Source organism: Lissotriton helveticus, chromosome 8 (assembly GCF_964261635.1).
Source record: "Lissotriton helveticus chromosome 8, aLisHel1.1, whole genome shotgun sequence".
NCBI classification, from domain to species: Eukaryota; Metazoa; Chordata; class Amphibia; order Caudata; family Salamandridae; genus Lissotriton; species Lissotriton helveticus.
In genome coordinates this window covers 1,008,610,256-1,008,629,248 of record NC_136069.1, presented here as the reverse complement: position 1 = coordinate 1,008,629,248, position 18,993 = coordinate 1,008,610,256, and positions in this window count along the sequence as shown.

The following is an 18,993-nucleotide window of genomic DNA, read 5'->3' as shown; positions in this document are numbered from 1 at the left end:
TGAGAAACTTAAGGGATAGGCCCGTAGCAAATTAAGCTGACATAGAAAGGGATCCTTTGACCTCTCCTAAGGGGCTACACACTGGCGATAGTACTGCTAAAGCTTCTAATCTCACTGACCCAGCAGCAGCCGATCATATCCTTGAGAAGATATACAGCCTCTTGAAACCTCTAGTAGCACAGGTTAAGGGTCTAGGGAATCGGATAGATAAACTAGAACAATCAACTCTTGATGGGTTCCATTCACTCAAAACTACAATTAAACAGCTAGCTAGAATGAGTGAAAACAAGGACATGGACATAAAGGGGAATGAGTTGCCATCCCAGAGAGATCCCAAATCCCCATTAGGTACACATAAAGTTGTTTCTATCAATCCACTAATCCCAGCTCCTAAATCTCCCCCCCGTCCCAAAGCAGGCCAAAAAGACAAGGGTTTGCCCAAACATCAGGAGCCTGTTAAAAATAAACCAATCCCTCCTCCATTAAAACAGCCACAGACAGGCAGTGGCCAAATGGAAGGTCCCCTAAAAATGGGTGCACGAAAGAAACTTAATGGGGCGGTGTTAGGGGAAACCCCTAGATCTGCACTTCAATCTATGGCCCCATCCACTACTTTACTGGTCCCTAGAAAACTAGTACGGAGGATCCCCCCAGTAAACCTCCCACCTGACTGTCAACCTTTTGTTGTTGTCTTGGTTAATGTGCCCCCTCTAAAAGAGGGCCAGTTGGAAAACCATCAATCACTCAAGAACAAGTGTATCCACTGGCTAAAGGCAAATAGGCCAATCCCGCCAGGTGTGGACGGTATTATTCTAGGTGTTCGCAGAGTGGGGTGGGTAGGCCAGGGGAAAAAGACCCAGGAGGGGGATTGTATAATTATAAACTTCCAAGATCCAAGAGTAGTGCCCTCGATTTGTACCCCTAATACATGCATGGGAGCTCCAGGGGTTAAAGTAGTGGATCTCTCTTATTTTTACCCTAGTCAAAGTATTGTCTTAACTGGAGGAAGCTTAACTTCCCCTGCTTCTGCACAAAATTGGGCTGGGGTTACAGGAGGCCCAAGGGAGAATCAATTGCGGCGACTAGAGCCTAACTGACTGGAAGCCGAGAGTAGAGTGGAGCCATCGGGAGTGTCACCCACCCATGCAAGTTGCGCAGGGGGGATGGCAGACCCGCTGACAATTCCCCAAGAACCCGGCATACCTCAGACATACATGAGTAGGACCACCGATAGGGACACGCTTGCGCCTAGCGACGCTTCAGCTGCGACGGACCTAGCCTTTAAGGTTTGCAGTTGGAATGTCGCAGGGATCGCAAGAAAACTGGATATACCGGAATTCATTGCATGTGTTGACGATCACTCCCTGTGTCTCTTCCAAGAGACATGGAGCTTGGTCCCGGTTCATAGGGTGGGTTTTTCCTCCTATTTTACCCCTGCTCAGGCTTCGGCATCAGGGAGAGGGCGACCCTCGGGCGGCCTTCTCATATTGGTTGCAGCCTCTTTAGATTGTAGAGTAGTGGAGTTCCCCACAGGTTGCCCGGACATTCAAAACATTACCCTAATAGATCCAAGGGGAAGAATTGTTTTAAATATTTATAACATTTATGCCCGGGGAACCAAGGGTGGGAGGAAGTCTTCTGTAATATCTCTCCTCAAGTCCTTGTTAAAAACACCCCTCATAAGACGCGTATAATGGTGGCGGGTGACATGAACTGTACGTTCGAGCCCTTGGGCTCGGACGTTGCCGCCGAACAGGATGAGGATGATGTTAGGTTGGGGATTCCGGTTTTGGACATCCCACCGATCAGAAGGTGGACTGAAGTGGCGCTCCAGATATACTCCCTGAGCCTGGAATTTAATCTAAGGGCAGCAAATGGGAGGACAACCTCAGATAGGGGGGGTGCTCACACGTATAATAGGCCAGGACAGACTTCTAGGTTGGATTACATCCTAATAGATGTGTGTCTATGGTCTTTTGTAAAGGACATGCAGGTGGCCCATACGACGGAGAGTGATCACAACTCACTCTCCCTGAGTATGGATCAGTGGTGGCGCCCCCTAATGAAGGATAACATTTACCCGGTCGCCGTACCCCCGGACGTGTCCGAACTCTCCCACTGTGGTAGACGAATAAAATGGGCAAAATTGATTCTCTCTGAGGGAAAGGTAGGGGAAATCCTAACCCTCTTAAATCAAGCGGTAATAGACCTTAGAACCTCTTCAGAGGGGGTGGGTAGAGCGAGTGGACTTTTTCCCTCCTTGGTTGAAGCCTTATCTAGTGTGTTTTCATCCCATCCTATTAACTTGGGCAAAAAAACATTTAGAAAACCTGCTGAGGGTTGGTATACCAAAACATGTAGTTTTCATAAGGCCAAACTAGTTGAGGCAGTTAAACGCAAATCCCGAAGTGAGATACAGGAAACAAGGAAGGCCTATAATAAATCCCTTAAGATTGCTAGGCAGGAGTGGGAAGACAAATTCTGGGAGGACCTACTTCAGGCTAGTGAGGGTAGGGATTCTAGGGCCTTTTGGAATCTCATAGGCACACGGAACAAACCAGATGCATCTGTGAGACCCTGCAATATCCCCCCGCAACATTGGGTAAATCACTTCGGGTCCCTTTACCTCCCCCCAGATGGGGAACTAAATGTTGGGAGGGAACTTAGATTAGCGATTGAACCCCATGCATATGATTTCTTCACTCCCTTAGAGATTGAGGGGGTCATAGGATGGGTGGCGCCTCGCAAGGCACCGGGCCCAGATGGTCTCCCAGGGGATCTTATGAAGGCTTACCCAGTAAAATGGGGTAGGATCATTGCCGCCCTCTTAAATGACATCATGATGGGAGGGGCAGTGCCTGAATCCTGGAAAGGGGCGGTGGTGGTCCCGATTTACAAAAAAGGGTGTAGGGAAACCCCGGGGAACTACCGCCCCATAAGTCTGATAGACTCCACCCAAAAGATAGCTGGTAAAGCTGTCCTTGGAAGGATCTTACATTGGGTGGAGGAAAACAAAATCCTATCGGACTTCCAGGCAGGTTTTCGGGCTGGTATGGGGACTATTGAGCAGGTGTTTAGGTTGGCACTCCTGGGGTGGAAGGTCGTGGATCTGGGCAAGGGCAGTCTTTATTTGGCCTTTATAGACTTGAAGACTGCCTTTGACCTAGTCCCCCGGGAAGAGCTCTGGAGGGTACTCAATGAGTTGGGACTACCTCCTTACATCTTGTCCCTTCTCATTAGCCTCCATGACCATACCTTTGCGCAGGTCCGCTGGGGCAAAGACGGAGAACTCACTGAGAGGATCCCAGTGTCAAGGGGTGTTAGACAGGGATGCGTCTTGGCGCCCACCCTATTCTCACTTTATGTGAATGGGGTGGTAAAACATCTGCAAAAAGAACCAGCCGACGCCCCCTGTCTCGGAGGAGTCCGCATCCCCACATTGCTTTTTGCGGACGACACGCTTCTGATCTCCAAGACCCCCCAAGGCCTGCAGAAATTGCTAACGCGTTTCCAGGAGTTTTGCGCTGCTAAAGGCTTAATTATAAACGTGGACAAAACAAAATACCTAGTCCTAAATCCTCCCAGGAAACTTGGCCGCCCACCTACACTCAATTCGGTGGCCTTAGAGAAAGTAGCCGAATTCGATTACCTCGGTATTCGGATTACGGATAGGATGTCCTGGGCAAATCACATTGAGAAAATGGTCCTAAACCACAGAAGAGTAGGAGGAGCACTTGTGAGGGAGTTTTGGGCCTCACCTAGGAGATCGCTTTCCCCAGTAATTGACATCTACAAGGCTAAAGTAGTGACATCAGCCTTGTATGGGGCTGAGCTGTGGGGCCACTGCCGATTGGATGCCCTAGCGACAGCGGAGACCAAACTTCTAAAATCTATTATTTCCATTCCACTGAGCACGCCATCTGTACCAGTGCTGTTGGACACGGGCTGTAAGAGCATCCAAGATCAGGCTCAGCTTCGCCCTCTCCTACTGTGGACGCGAATTTGGAGGGGTGAGGACTTAAAATCTTACGCCGATGGTTTGGGGGAAATAATGAGTTTGGGGGGTTGGGCCAAGATCAGATGGCTGAGTGAAACCAAGAAGCTCCTGGAGAAGATTGGTCTTGGGGATTGTTGGACTTCACGCACAGCCCCTCCAAAAGAAGTTGTTAAAGCGCTCTTTTGGAAATGGACGGCGGAGCGCTTAATCACAAACTCGAAGCACTGCAAGTCCACGGTCTCTTTTTTACAAACTAAAGATATTGTGGCCTTTGAACCCTATCTGGACCTGATCACACTCCCTTTTGACCGAGCCCTTTATTTTAAATTTAGAGTTGGATCCCTCCCGCTAGGAGCTGTGGTATCAAATTGGACATCAGTGGCCCGTGCCTCCCCGAATTGTGCATGTTGCCCGAACAGGGTTGAGTCTATTGTGCATGTACTATTTGAATGTCCGGACTATGCCAGGCCCCGGAGGTATTGGTTGAAACCCCTCTTCCAAATCTTGGGTACACGTAGCCACCTAGTCGCCTTGCGCATCCTAACCACGGACACTTCCCCCCCCATTGTGTGCGGAATTGCTAAATTTTTAAAACAGTTTTGGCTTATTCGATGTAAGAGATTGTCAGTAGCGGTTTAATTCTTTTTTAGCTAAGTTATTTATGGGCGCTTTATGTCCTTTTATCCTTTTTAAATGAGTTCTTATACTGACTTCTTAAAGCTATGTCTTTTTGTATTTTGTAATGATTGTTTTGTATATGTGCTTATAAGATATCTTGCATATCGAATAAAAGCTTATGACTGACAAACACACCATGTGGCACATTTTAAGTTGGGGAATTAATTTCTGCAAGTCTGTATTGCCTGGAAGCACAGACAGCAAAAACAATGAGGGTTGCTGGGCAGTTTCTTAGCATAATGAAGTGCTCGTCTGACCTTGTTGTTTTTCAAATTGTGCACATAAGTTCCGGAGGATAAAAATACAAATCAGTAATTGGTACAAGTGTGCAATTAAATGAACCATCCCATATATAGCACATTATTCAAGGAAAAGGAAATATAGGGGGGCAGACAAATGTTTTGATGTATTAAGGTATTAGCCCAGGCTGTTTTCCTTATTTAGTATTCGGTATACCGTGCACATTCTTGAATATGGTTTCTGCTTCCCACAAATTCACATCTTTTCTTTAATTGTGTGTGAATAACAATATTCACCTGTCCGTGCTGACCCCAGATCCACGCCCTCAAACCTAATTTGATTTTCCAACTTTTCTTAAATCTGTATTTTTTTAACTCAGCTTTGTGGAAAGGAAGGGTTTCCATTTTCTAGCATTTTACATCAAATAAGAGGCTCTCTGCAGTGTCAAATGGGCCATCAATCCATTCCCTGTCTTTGATGGATTTGGGGAGGCATCAGAAGGCAAATGGCGCATGACATCTTGTTTCACCGGGACTGTGGAGAAGCCTGACCTTTAACACACAGAGGTGAGGGACATAAACACTACCGGAGTAAAAAAATGTAATATATGTCATTTAACACCTTCATTTCTTTGCTGAATTCAGATCCTCCTCCTCCTCTCTCAAAAGCATCAGTGTTTTGTTTACATGTAAGTAAGAGGCCAGGGTTCTATTTGAGCACCACTTTCACATTCTGACACAGAAGGGCTATTTTATGGCTGTAGGGCGGCACAGCACGTAGTAACGTGTACCCACAGCCAATAAGAGGCACAATCTTTTGCCTTTCTGCCGGGAGACCTAATTTCATGGCTAAAATAGTAAATATTGCGGCCATTGCGGCAATCAGCTGATTTCACGATTTTTACGTGAATCGCGAAATCGCAAAATGCTGTTGGGTCTGGTTAAAGTGTTGGGAAGCGAACACATTTTAGAAGGATACACTGCAAGGATCCGCGTCCCCAGATATCTATATTTTTTAAAACTAAATATCTTTAAAACTACTGAAAGGATTTACAGCAAACCACAAAAAGCACACTTTCTGGACCAACGTCTAGCTTTCTGCCAAATTTAGTGTAATTTTGGTCAGTGGTTCGGGCTCTAGTTGTCTTCAAAATCCCTACGGGAAAATACATGGGGAAAACACGTTTTGGGACCTCCTCTTTTCTTGGCCCCTGGTTGACATATCGCCCCAAAGCTTTCAACACAGCAGCTGCTTCAAAAAAGGGAAATTTTTTGAAAATATGTAAAGATTTGTCAAGCTGCGCAAAAGTTACTGGCAACACAAAAACGCTTTTTCTATGGAAACATGGTTATAACTATATTTGCCTACTGGCGACTGTCAGTAGGTAATTTATATATATATTCAGCTCTATTTGATGAATCTTCACAACATTTTAAAAACTAGTTTGCCACTCACTCTGCTGCTGTTTGGAAAGTTTTGGGGTGGTTCCACAAGCAGGGGTTAAGAAAAAGGGGGCCCCAAAGGTGTTTTCCCTATGCAATTTCCCATAGGGATTTTGAACACTTCTTCAGCCCAAACCATTAAATAGAAATACACTAAATTTACCAGAAAGCTAACTCTTTGTCCAGAAGGAGCACTTTTTTTGTAATCTGGTGTAAATTAATTCCGTAGTTGTTGAGTTATCAAAGAAAAATAAATTATAGATAACTAGGGACCTCTGCCTCCGCGGATGCGACAGATCTCTTGATGAGATCTGTTTGGCTGCCAGCACTTCAACCAAGAAGTATTGGCAGACATCTTGGGATGTAGCTGAGTCCCAAGAAAAAACATAGAAAAAGACAAGAGGGAAGGGTAGAAATTCCCTGATGCCGTAGGTCTAGTAGTGGGGTTTGAAAAGGACCCTGTATGGGGCCAAAAACATTTTGCTTTAAATGTTACGGTACATTTGTGAAGGATCTGCAAGTCCATAGTAAAAAAAAAATTAAAAACAAGCAAAGGCTGCTGCTCTTGTTTTATATCTGCCTACTGGGTGGGCAAGGTCCTAGGGGCATATTAAATAATATAATTGAAGGAGGAAACTGAAGTCCTCTCCAGACTATAACACCCCAAAAAAATACCACCACATAGTCCATCAAAAATATGTTGAAAACATATCTCTATAGATTTTTAAAAAGTAATCCGTGCAATTATAGAAACGTCTAAATCCAAAAAATAAAATAGAAATACAAAAACCACTCTTGGAAACTGGCAAAATTGGGAAAAATAAAATAAATACTTGTTTAAATAATCCAGACTATTTTTCATTGTGAAAAAATAAATGCATACATATCCAAAAATAGAAGTTCAACATCAATAACAACACCTGTATAGGAAAACACAGGAAAAAACACCCTCAAACAAACATAACCTGTGTAAACAGGATAACACTTCAAAATAGCTACAAATTAGTAGGTAATCCAACTTTATTTCAATCAAAAAATGTCCTTATCCGATATAACAGAATTAGACCTACTACATGCACCTCAAACAAATATGATGAGGACCAACACTAACTATTACTTAAAAATCACATTAACATATAAATATGAATAAAACTAACAATCTACCACCATCACCAGATATACTACCTTTGGAAAGTAGAGTAAAATTACACTTTCGTTTACTCGAGAATCGCATCGCGGAACTGTTAACCTGAAGAGTGTCTGCGTCCAAAACTTAAAAAACAGACTACAAAATAACACAAGTATCAAAAAAGTGGTTGAATAAGAAAAATAATTTTTTTCAATACAAACCAATACTATAGATAAATGCAAATATTGTATATATATTCTAAAAATGTACAAAATGATTCAATTGTAAATATATACAATTCTGTTTTAATAATTGTCTTGTATAGAAATGTAAATATATATATTAAAAAACAGTAAAATAAGTGAAAAAGAATTACAGTATGTTTTATTGTAGAAAACATTAGAATTAAAGAAAATACAAATTCTACAACCTTTGTTCAAAAATTCAAACAATAAAACACATGTAAATTTGTTTAACCTCATCGCTGCTTGCGATATTCCCCTGCTGTGCTGGACAGCAATAAAAACGGGTGTGGTCATGGCGAGCTCAGCTCGTCATAAGCACACAAGCACTGTGCTGCATGATGAGCTGAGCTCGTCATGAGCATGGAAGGGGTTAAGAAACTCAACGCAAATGTATAAGTTTATAAATATATATTTTTATGTATACACACTTTAAGAAATAAAATGTATTATTTCTAATAAAAATTGTTTAAACAAACCGTTTGTAAAAGTGTTGATCTTTAGCTCGACCGGTGCGAGTAGCAGAATGGATCAAATTCCGCAGAATAGTTTTACAAACAAGAAGAATGCACACAATCCAGAGAGTCACTGTATCAGGCAAGTTTATTTCATTACTGCCACCATCACCATACAAAACCAACGTGTTTTGACCCACGATCACGGTTAGCTTGGTCCATTTTCAGTTTCAATATTTATACTTTTCCCCAATTTTACCCCATAGTCAGGCATTGTGGAAACTGCAGTTCTATTGCACATAACTGGTAAGAAAAAAGGTTTAAATATACAGTTTTGAAGCTATCACAAGTTTAACCATTTTCCTGGGAGGGAAGCATGTAGTATATTAGCTTGTTGTTGAAACTTTATTGCGGCTATTATAGCCATAAAAGAACATTTAAAAAATAAAATTTTTATCAATCGGTTAAAAAATCGAGAAGATGGGCAATATGAAAGTTCAAAAATGCATAATATACAAACATTTATGAGTTCACTTTTAGGGGCGTTGGCCTGTAAATATACACCGAAGTGTGGAATGTAATTACTATAAATATCTTAAAAATATAAATTATCTGAATGATAAAACCAATATAAATATCTCATATAAAAACTTGACTAAAGCCCATCCTCAGCTAGCAACCAATTGGTATATTACAATTATATGGTTCACAAGTGCCTAGAAGGGAGGCCATATATCTTGCCTGATCTGCCAGGAAAAGGTAGGTGTGCTGCAGATGTTATATATTCACATTACAATTGTCAAGCAAACGCCTACGCTTAATCCACATTGCAAACAAAAATTTAGAGACCACAACAACAAAAACGGGGTCAGTATGCTTTTTCAAAAGTCTAAAGATTTCTAGATAATTTCTAAAGCCCAGGTTTCTGCAAAGTTGAATGATCCACCTAGATCTGGGGCTCTAGTAAGCTGGACAGAGTGGAAACCACGTGAATCACGGTGTCCTCCTCTGGACACCGAGGGCAGGGGCGACCAATGCTACCTGCCCACTTGTTCGTTCTGGCGTTTAGTGGAAGGGTCCCATATCTAAATTGGAGGAACAATTTTTGCCAAAACAGTTTGTGTTATATCTACAACCGGCTCAAACCTATGCTGGCACTAAAAGTCGAGGAACCCAAGTGTTAGACTGGAGGAATCAAACGTCTGGACTATACGCGACAGATTGTATTCTTTCATGGAACTAGCTAGAGATTTTTTTAAGATTTCTGGACACATTGTTTTGGGTGTAGTCCATAAGTCTTCTCTGACCTGTACCGCTTTCGCCCCTATAATGTGCCGATTCTGGGGTACTCCACAGCCGATGCCAGTACATCAATGGGCATGAAGATATTAGATCCGCTATAGGGCAGATGCCCAGGTCCATTCTCAATGGTACTAGGGGTGTGTTTTTGAGCAGAGTTAAGATTTGTCACATAAAATGTTGTCAGTTACTGTGAGGGCATTCGCTGGGCGATGGCCCCACAGTTCTGACCCATATAAGGTGGACCCCCTAGCCTGTACTTTGAAAATTTCTACTGGTGGGCTGATAGCCTTTAAGGCAGAAGTTTTTCGGAGTTTTAGGATCCCTCCAGTGACCTGGACTAGTTTTAAGTGGGCCTTATTGATTTGTGAGCCCCACCCCATTTTGTTGTTAAGGGTAAGTCCTAAATAATCAAAGATGGAGACTCTCTCTAGGGTTCTACCATCCATTCTAGGGTGTGGACAGTTGGTGGAGTTTACATTAAAAACCATATATTTGGTCTTTTTGCTGTTAATCACCGGATTCCTCCTCTTGCAGAATTGACTAAATTTGTCTAGGACATGCTGCATCCCCATTGGTGATTTTGAGAGGAGCAGAGTGTCGTCTGCAAGCATCAGTGCAGGGATTTTGCGCTTCTCCGGTTTAGGGGGTCGATATCCGTAACAGCGAGAAGATCTTCGATTAACCCATTGAGAAAGAGGGAGAAGAGGGTGGGTGCAAGAACACATCCCTGTCTCACCCCCGTCTCGATGGGAAAGGGAGATATCAAGCTCCAAACCTCACCCTAGCAAATGTTCCCTCATGGAGGCACCTGAACTGGTAAAATAGGTACGGTGGGGCCCCCATATCTAACAAGATGCCCCACAATTAATCGCGAACCACCATATCAAATGCGGACTTTAGTTCCACGAAGGTGAGGTACAAACTTCCACCCTCCAAAACTATATGCTTTCAGTATATCAGTTGTAACCTGAACAACTGGTCGATAGTCAATGTTTTACTTCTGCAGCCAACTTGGAGGGGGGTTAAATTATCATGGTCCTCCATCCATTCATGGAGTCTACCCAACAACATTCTAGCATATATTTTTTGGGGGCTGATAGGCCTATAATTTATAGGGTCAATTGGGGATCCCTTTCTATAGATGGGGATAATCTCTGCCCCGGCCTATATGGGGGGGTGACAGCCCATTAAGGATTGCGTTAAAAAGTGATTCTAACTATGGGGCCCACACTACCTGTTCGCTTCTGTACAAGTCCCCTGGGATTCTATTTAACCCTGGGGCCTTGTTAGATAATACCTGTGCAATGGCAGCGAGCACCTCTGTCAGGGTGCAGGTCGGCGAATCCCTGGGAGGGGGTAAAATATGGGCAGTGGGTATGTTCCTGTTCATGTTTTGATCTTCTTTTGGGCTTGAGTGCAATTCCTTAAAATGAAGGTGCCAGGCTTCCTTACTAATATTGGGCTCAATGGTGGTTTTACCCTCAGCTCGTACAGTATGGACTAGAATCCAAAAGGCCCGTGAGTCTTTATCATCTAAAGCATTTTTTATTGCCTGCTATCTTTCCATTTCCCACTCTGTTTTCGCATGTAAAATTGTCTTCTTAAAAAAAGACCTACTATCCCTAGTACATATACTGTCACCATTTTTTAGACATGTCAGGAGTGCTCTTTTAGCATCCCTACATGCCGGGGTGAACCAGAGGTTTTTTCCTCTTGGACGGTGATTCTCAATAGGTTTGGTATTATAAAAAAAGGTGCCAAGATTGCAACCAGTTCCTGATGTACTTTTCTCATCTCTACATCATCTACCCCACAGGATCCAGATGAATTACTGGGTTTTTCAGAACCCAGCGGTGCCAGGGGTACACCCTAAGACTTCGGGTCCTTCCTGTTTAGACTACAGAAACTCAGAGTCTTCTAGGTGAAGTCAAAGATCGAATTTATTGGCTGCAACCAAGTAACAGGTATCCTAGAAGTACAACACGGTGTATATTCTCAGGAGACTGCTCAATCTTACAAAGCCAGCCTTCTCTTTTTATACAAAATATTATGCTTTAGGCAAACATTCTTAAGTTTACAGATGACCATTCACATATTTTCACTACAAAGAAAAAGCAGAGTCATGATGACAAGCCCATATTTCAGTTCGTCCAGCCCACAACAAATTACCCGGCAAGGCCCAGTATTTTCATCAGATATCGGCGGACCCCCAATAAAAACGGGCACCTCCTCCTCGTAAATCAGGTCATAAAGTAGGAAACAGGGACAGGTGTGTGCAAGATTAGGCGTGGTTTGTGTGTGATGAAAGGTTTATGGCATGTTGTGCCTTGATACTATCTCGTTCGGCCACTGGGAGAGGAACTGACCGAACAGGTTTGGCCTTGGGCAGTGGAATCAGCTTGCCCAGGTCGCAGAGAAGTCAGGAAAGGTGTACGTGTCCTTCAGAATCGAGTTTGGCTTTAATCATTGGCCTATGAGAGGGCAACTCACAAAATGGCTGCCGTACATAAAATGGAACCCGAGGGTTCAGGACGAAAATGACGATTTCAAGGTGAAATCGTCACTTGAATATGACGAAGATGCTTGTGCATAGTGTACTAGCCATTCTCGGTCTTCTGATATCAAAATCGTCATGATACGATGATGTTTATAACACGGGTCCAGAATTTTAAGTACTACACAATTCATGTGAGAAGGCTTGCCTTTTTCAGCATGGAAATAACGCAAGAATACATGTCCATTATCATGTCTGGGGACCGGGTTATTACCCCCCATCGAATGCGCCGGCCTCCATCTACCACTGTTAAGTTATCAAATTGGTTGTTTGCTGTGGCTTGCCCCAGATCTAATACTTTTGCTTCTATTGTCAGAACCAGAGGATTATGATCTCTTTCCACCCGTGAAAAGATGCAGATCTTAGCAACTTTGTGCCAAATTTCGGTACTTACTAAAATATAATCTGTTATAGATTCCTGGGCAACTTTGTTAAATGTATAGTGCCCCGGGTTGTCACCTGGGAAGCGTCCGTTGCAAGCCCTCAGTGAATGAGTAAGTGTTAGGGAGGTCAGTTAGAGGACCAAAAGAGTCCATCCCTTTATTAGATAGGCATTTGTCGCAGGGATTGATAGTGCTGTATCTTCCTCGGTGGTAATCTGTAGCAACAACCCATTAAGGGGTTCAAAGTGGCAATTAAAATCACCACCTATATTTAGAGGCTACTTTCCCCAGGAGTGAAGCTGCCAAATGGTCCAGGGTAGGTGATGTATGCCCATGTTTGTCTGGCCTGGAGAATACATTAATAATGGCCAGATCTAATAGATCCGCGTTATAAATAAGAATACATAGGATATCCGGTGTGTTGGTGTCTATTCGCTTCACAGTATACCCTAAGTGTATATGCACCCGAATACAAAAGCTCCCTGATGGTCTGCCTCTTATGCCTTTTACTGCTGGCTCACTAATTGTTGCAAAACCTACGCTATGTAGGGATTTTAGGGCCCAGGTTTCCTGGAAAAGGCAAATCTCATGGGCGTCCACAAAATTACCCCAATACGGCTGGTCTAATTTGCACAAATATGTACACAATTTTTTGTCTAATGAAATTTTGTACATATATTAAATTGGGACCACATTTTAAGCTTTTAGTCATTTTTTCACATTCAGAATCGTTTTTGAATCAGTACATAGCAGTGAATTAATTGCTATATTTCAAGAGCTTCTAGTCTTTCTTGGTTGGTGGAACGCTGGCTAAGTGCCCTTTTTCCCACCTCTTTTTACTAGTCAATGAATAGTTCATATTCCGTGGTCCCCTGAATACTTGCTGCTCATATACCGACTAAGTGCCATTTCATTACATTACAAATATTTTGATTCTTGGTGGACAAGACAAAAAAGGGGATGAGTTCTTAGATTATTGTCTTCATAGTGGAACGGTCATAGTGCAATTCATAGATGTACATATAATTCTTCATCACCGTTCAATCCATACGGTTGTTTTTTACAAAACCATATTATCAATCTGGATACAAGGCGTCCGAGATTTATTGTTCTGTCCCCGCCCCTGCCATTTGCTGGTAATGTTGCTAGGCCCCAGTATCTCATGTGTTGCCAATTGTATCCAAGATGATTCATCATATGTTTGGTCATCGCATAGTTTTGCTCATTGTTTTCGGTAGCTCAGATAGTTTCCAAGATTAATTTCTCTAGTTGGCAAATGGTGCTGCTAATATATCTTTGACCACTGTTACATTCTAGCATGTAGACCACATATGTTGAGTCACACCTGATTTTCTCTGTTATGAAAAATTTACATCCCATAAAATCTACCACTTCTTTTGTATTTCTTCCAATAAAACATGATTTCCATTTTTCACACTTGTTGAAGCCTTCTTGATGTTTCTGTAACCAGGTCTTTGGTTGTGACTGAGTGAAGTGACTATGCACCATTTTGACATTCACTGAAGATACTTTCCTGCACATTATCAGAGGTCAATTTTTTTAACTACTGCCAATATCCGGGTCATTTCATGAGGATATTCCTATGTTTATTCATAATTTTTTATGATTTTATGATTTTCTTTACTGTATGTTAGAATACATCTGATTTCAAAATCGGTATCATTTTATTCTTTGGTCTTTTTATCCTCTTCCTTATTTTGTCTAGTAGGATCTCTTTTTGAGTCATTTTGTCTTCTTTTCTTTTCCATGCCCCAATACACTAAATCCAATCTGGGAGGTGGTCACACCTCCCTGTGACAGGATGTCTATTGTTCTGCCTTCCCCTGCTCGAGCTTAGCTCAGCAGCAGGAGAGCAGAATCGTGTCTCTGGTCAACAGCAACCATTTTGTGCAGTCAGGTCAGGAAGACTGATGCCAGGAAGTAGGAGAGCCTAATAGAGGGCTCTTCCAGTGCTTGGAATCATACCTCCCACACTGTTTACTGTGTGGGGGTACAATTCCAACATGTTAGGATTCGTTGCAGCCAATTTTGAGATGGTCATTGCGTAATTATGTGGTACCCCTCTATATGATATATGGCTGCTTCACTGACAACCCGGAAGTATGGACTCCATAGGCTGCAGGGGTGTCCTGCGCATGTTGGGACACCCTCTCACCAAGCACCCGCTGTCAAGATTGCAAAGGCCTGTTAAAGGGTTGACTTATAGGTTTTAAGTGCAGTGACCTTACATATAGGAAACCTATGTGATGCTAGCACAAGCTTACACAGGCTCCAATGGCAGGCCTTTAGTTTAATTTTAAATGGTCTCATATGGGTGGCATAATGAATGCGTCAGCTCATGCGAGGCCTCTGTTGTATCTATGCCCTGGGTACCTTAGTACCATGTACTAGGGACTTATAAGGGTACCCCAGTATCCAATCTGGGATGTACCTAAGTACTGAGCATAACAATTTGGAGAGGAAGCAGTTAGACTGGTGTCCTGATTAGCAGGATCCCAGTCAGGCTTGTCAGTAACAGCTTAGCACTAGGAAAAATTGGGGGTAACCATGCAGAAGGGTCCTACCTTGCTACAAGATCCATATATCATCCTTTGACAAATGGTGCTAAAAAGAGATTGCATAAAATCTTAAAGTAAAGTAGATAACTGGCTAGGTCCAATGGTTCTACAAGATAGAGTTACCACACACAGGTTGTCCCCACATTCCTCCCCTGGAAACAAACGTTTCAACTATATTCAAGAGTAGATATCCCAGTACAGTACTACTTTGAAGTTTAATGGTATTAGTGAGTTGTGGGCGAAAACATTAGTCAAACAAAAGAAATGGAAATGTTCTTTAGATAGTACATTGAATTTGAATGAGCAAAGTTCAAGTAGCTGATTTGGTTACAATCCATGGTCCGATTAGTTGTGAAAATTGGTCTCAATTCACAAAAGTTCATTTTGTCACCAAACTGTTCAAAAATCATATGAAAACAGAACATGGGAGATTTTGGAATTCAAACGGGGCATTGGTTTTAATGTCAGAAACATCTAATAAGCCTAGCAGAAATACAAATGATATGCCGAAAGAGACAAGAAGATCTCACAAGCTTATATGATAAAATGAAATTGAACACATAAGCCAAGTGGTGCGCAAGTATTGTTCCTTTCCAGTCTGGTGTGAATATGTATGCTCTATTCCATTTGCGATCTGATGCAAATGAAAAATTTTGAGATAATGGCTGCCAATTCTGTATAGTAATTAAATACAAGATTGAGTGGCTGTCAGGATTGTTAAAGGTCATGATAGGTCCTTATAAAGATCATGTCTCTATGTTGTACTTTGACCTCAGTAGCAGGAGGTTTCAACCATGTGGCGTAGCTGTTACATTTCATCTTAACATATAAGGTTCAGAGATCTTCTTGTCTCTTTTGGCACACAACAAGATTATCAATTGCATTTAATTTAATTATTTTATTATGATTTGGAGCTCCAAAGAGTTCCACATTAAAATGTACTAGAAAACTCTAATAGACCTCATTGATGAAGATGGCCACCTACACAGAAACACCCCCGACATTGCTGCTACCTTCAAACGGTTCTACAGTACACTGTATACTTCACATAGGACGTAGCCTGTTGACTTCACCCCCTTCTTTCTAGATAGGATGATTGGCTGGCTGGGCGACACCCAAAGGAAATTTCTCCTTGCAGATTTCGAAGATGACGAGATCACTACTGCAATTATGCAGCTGCAGTCTGGCCAAGCCCCCGGCCCGATGGCCTAACGGCTGAATTATAAAAGACCTTCCACGCCACACTTCTTCCCATTCTTCGGCAGGTCTATGAGGAGGTTAGAGAGATGGACAACCTCCCCCAGACAATGTGTGAGGCTCTTATAATATCTTTGCTAAAGTCTGGGAAACCTGCCGCACAATGCGACTCATATAGACTGCCTTCCCTTATTAACTTTGATGCTAAAAGTATAGCTAAAATAATTTCAAATTGTATTAGGCCCCTCATGATCGCTCCTGTGCTCCTGGACCAATCGGGGTTTGTACCCGGCAGGGGAACCTCCCACAATCTTTGTACCTTGTTTGCTATTCTAAAAGCTATTGAGCCCGACGCAAATGCAGTTGCTGCCTTTTTTGATGCCACCAAGGCCTTTGATTCCCTGTAATGGGACTATCTCGACTTTGTGCTTCAGCGCATGGGCTTCCCCATTCCATTCCTGGTGTGGATTCAATTATTATATACAGGCCTGAAGGCCAGCACATTGATCAGTGCCACCAGATCCTCCGCCATCACAATCGCCAGAGGCAGCAGGTAGGAGTGTCCCCTATCACCCTCCTCTTTTCTCTGGCGATTGAGCTCCTAGTAGCTAAAGTCCATCAGCACTATTGTGTCTATGCCCTCATTTATCCTGAGAGGCAAATCTTAATTTCACTGTATGCTGATGACCTCACTATCTCTGCAACCAAGACAGTCTCAACCCAATTGCATGCGTACTCATCCTTTTTGGGTGCCTCTCTGGGGTCAATTTAAATTGGGGTAAATCCCAGATCTTCCCCATCATTCATACCACCACAGATCACACTGAGTGCCCCCTTGCATGAGTATAGTGATAACTAGAAACTGGGACAATTTGATGAGGGCCAACTACAGGCGTGCTCTAAACTTCCTGACTGAAAATATCACCAGGTGGATTGCCATGCTGATCTCGATGGCCGGGAGAGCCTCCCTGATGAATATGGTAGTACTTCCTAAGATGTCATATCTACTTATTAACATCCCATATGATCCTAGCAGGCACTTTTTCAAAGCACTAAAAACCCAACTCATTCGCCTCACCTGGGGTAGGAAACAACCTAGATTAAACTGGGAAACCCTTACTTGACCATTCAGCATGGGCGGATATGAAATTCTAGATCTGCAATTGTACTTTAGCAGCGCACATATCCACTACACAGCATATTGGATAGAACCCCCTCCATACATGCCTCACTTAGCAGTTGAAGACGGCTATATGACCCTGAGCTCATGCTCTGCCTATTTAAGCTCACCTGCTACCACGAGACACCTCGCCTCAACCACGGTAGACTGCACCACCAGCACCTGATTTAACTTTTTAACCTCCCCCGATATGACCACTCGTTGATTAATACCACTGACCCGCTTTTTCCTTTTGCATAATCTAAATAAGGCCTTATTCTTTTCAAACCAGGTGATGGGATTTTCCTGTGTTGGACCAGAGCTCCCATTTTCAATAAGCCTCCCTAAACATGTAAGGTTTTAATTGGACCAAAACATTTTCTCATTTGTTTTATTATACATACTGCTATTGTCTCTTGGATTCCAGGACGCCAATGCCTTGAGTTCCAGGTAGACATCCACTGTTAAAATACTGCAGTCACTCAAATTTGTCCTCAGTACCTTAAATTGTGTACATGCACCAAAGAGCTGGTAGGATACCACCATATAGTCAATAAGTGACTGCCCCCGAGAAGCATGAAAAGTAAGGGAGGCCGGGGAGCCCTCGGGCAACCTCCCATTTAAAATAACAAGATCATTCGTTCTCAAACAATGCAAAAAATTCAGCTCCCACCTGTCTGCTCTGATATTGCCAGGCAACGTTGATTCAGGGATGGTCCATACATCCTCCAGCTCCTGGTTACAGAAGGCCATCGCATAACAGCTTCAAATTTTGGCAGTAAAATCTCCCACCACTAATATCAATGTGCACTCTTCTGAGATACTACTTTTATGCACAAAAGAAAAAATAGATTCAACCAGAGAGTAAGACGCCCTACCAGGAGCAATATATACATTTACAAATAAAAGGGTTGGGTGCTGACCTTGTATCCCATTACCCAGCGTACGTTTCATGCACATGCAGAGATTTTATAGAGGAAGAAAAAACGGAGGAATCCAATTTATACTCCAGGTAACTAGGCCCCCACTTGCATGACCTTTTGCTGAAGGTTTTGCAGCACAACAGAAAACAAAACAATTCTCAGAATCAAAATCTCCACAGCTCCATGCACAGCTCCATGTTTCCTGAAGACAAATTATCTTTGGATCATGTATCATTAGGGCATTTAACTTAGAGTCAGCTTTTCCTACACCAGCCAGGTTCCAGGACAAAATATTTTCCCAGAGGGCTACCTCCGCAGCTCCACTGAGCCACATCCTCCTCCCCTATGGGTTGGGTGACTCTTTGGACCTCTGGTCCCGCAATATTAATCACTCTTTTCCCAGAAAAGCTACCAGCCAAGATTTTAATGTCTTTTGGATTTACAGCCCCCCTAACATTAGATAACACTCTACCTGAGACCTGGCGATCTTTCGTATGAAATTCGAGCAGAGCAAAAATTGGCTCCTCAAACGGGAAAACATTGATCCCATTTTTCATGAAATGATTGACAATGGACAAAACTAACATTGCAATTATCCCGTAGGTAAAAGTTACTCTGGAATTCAGAAGTCCACTTCTGGGGTCTAAAAATACCTGCTCAATATCTTTACTAATTACCAGTCTCAGGTCTTCTATTTCCAATACAAATTGCAA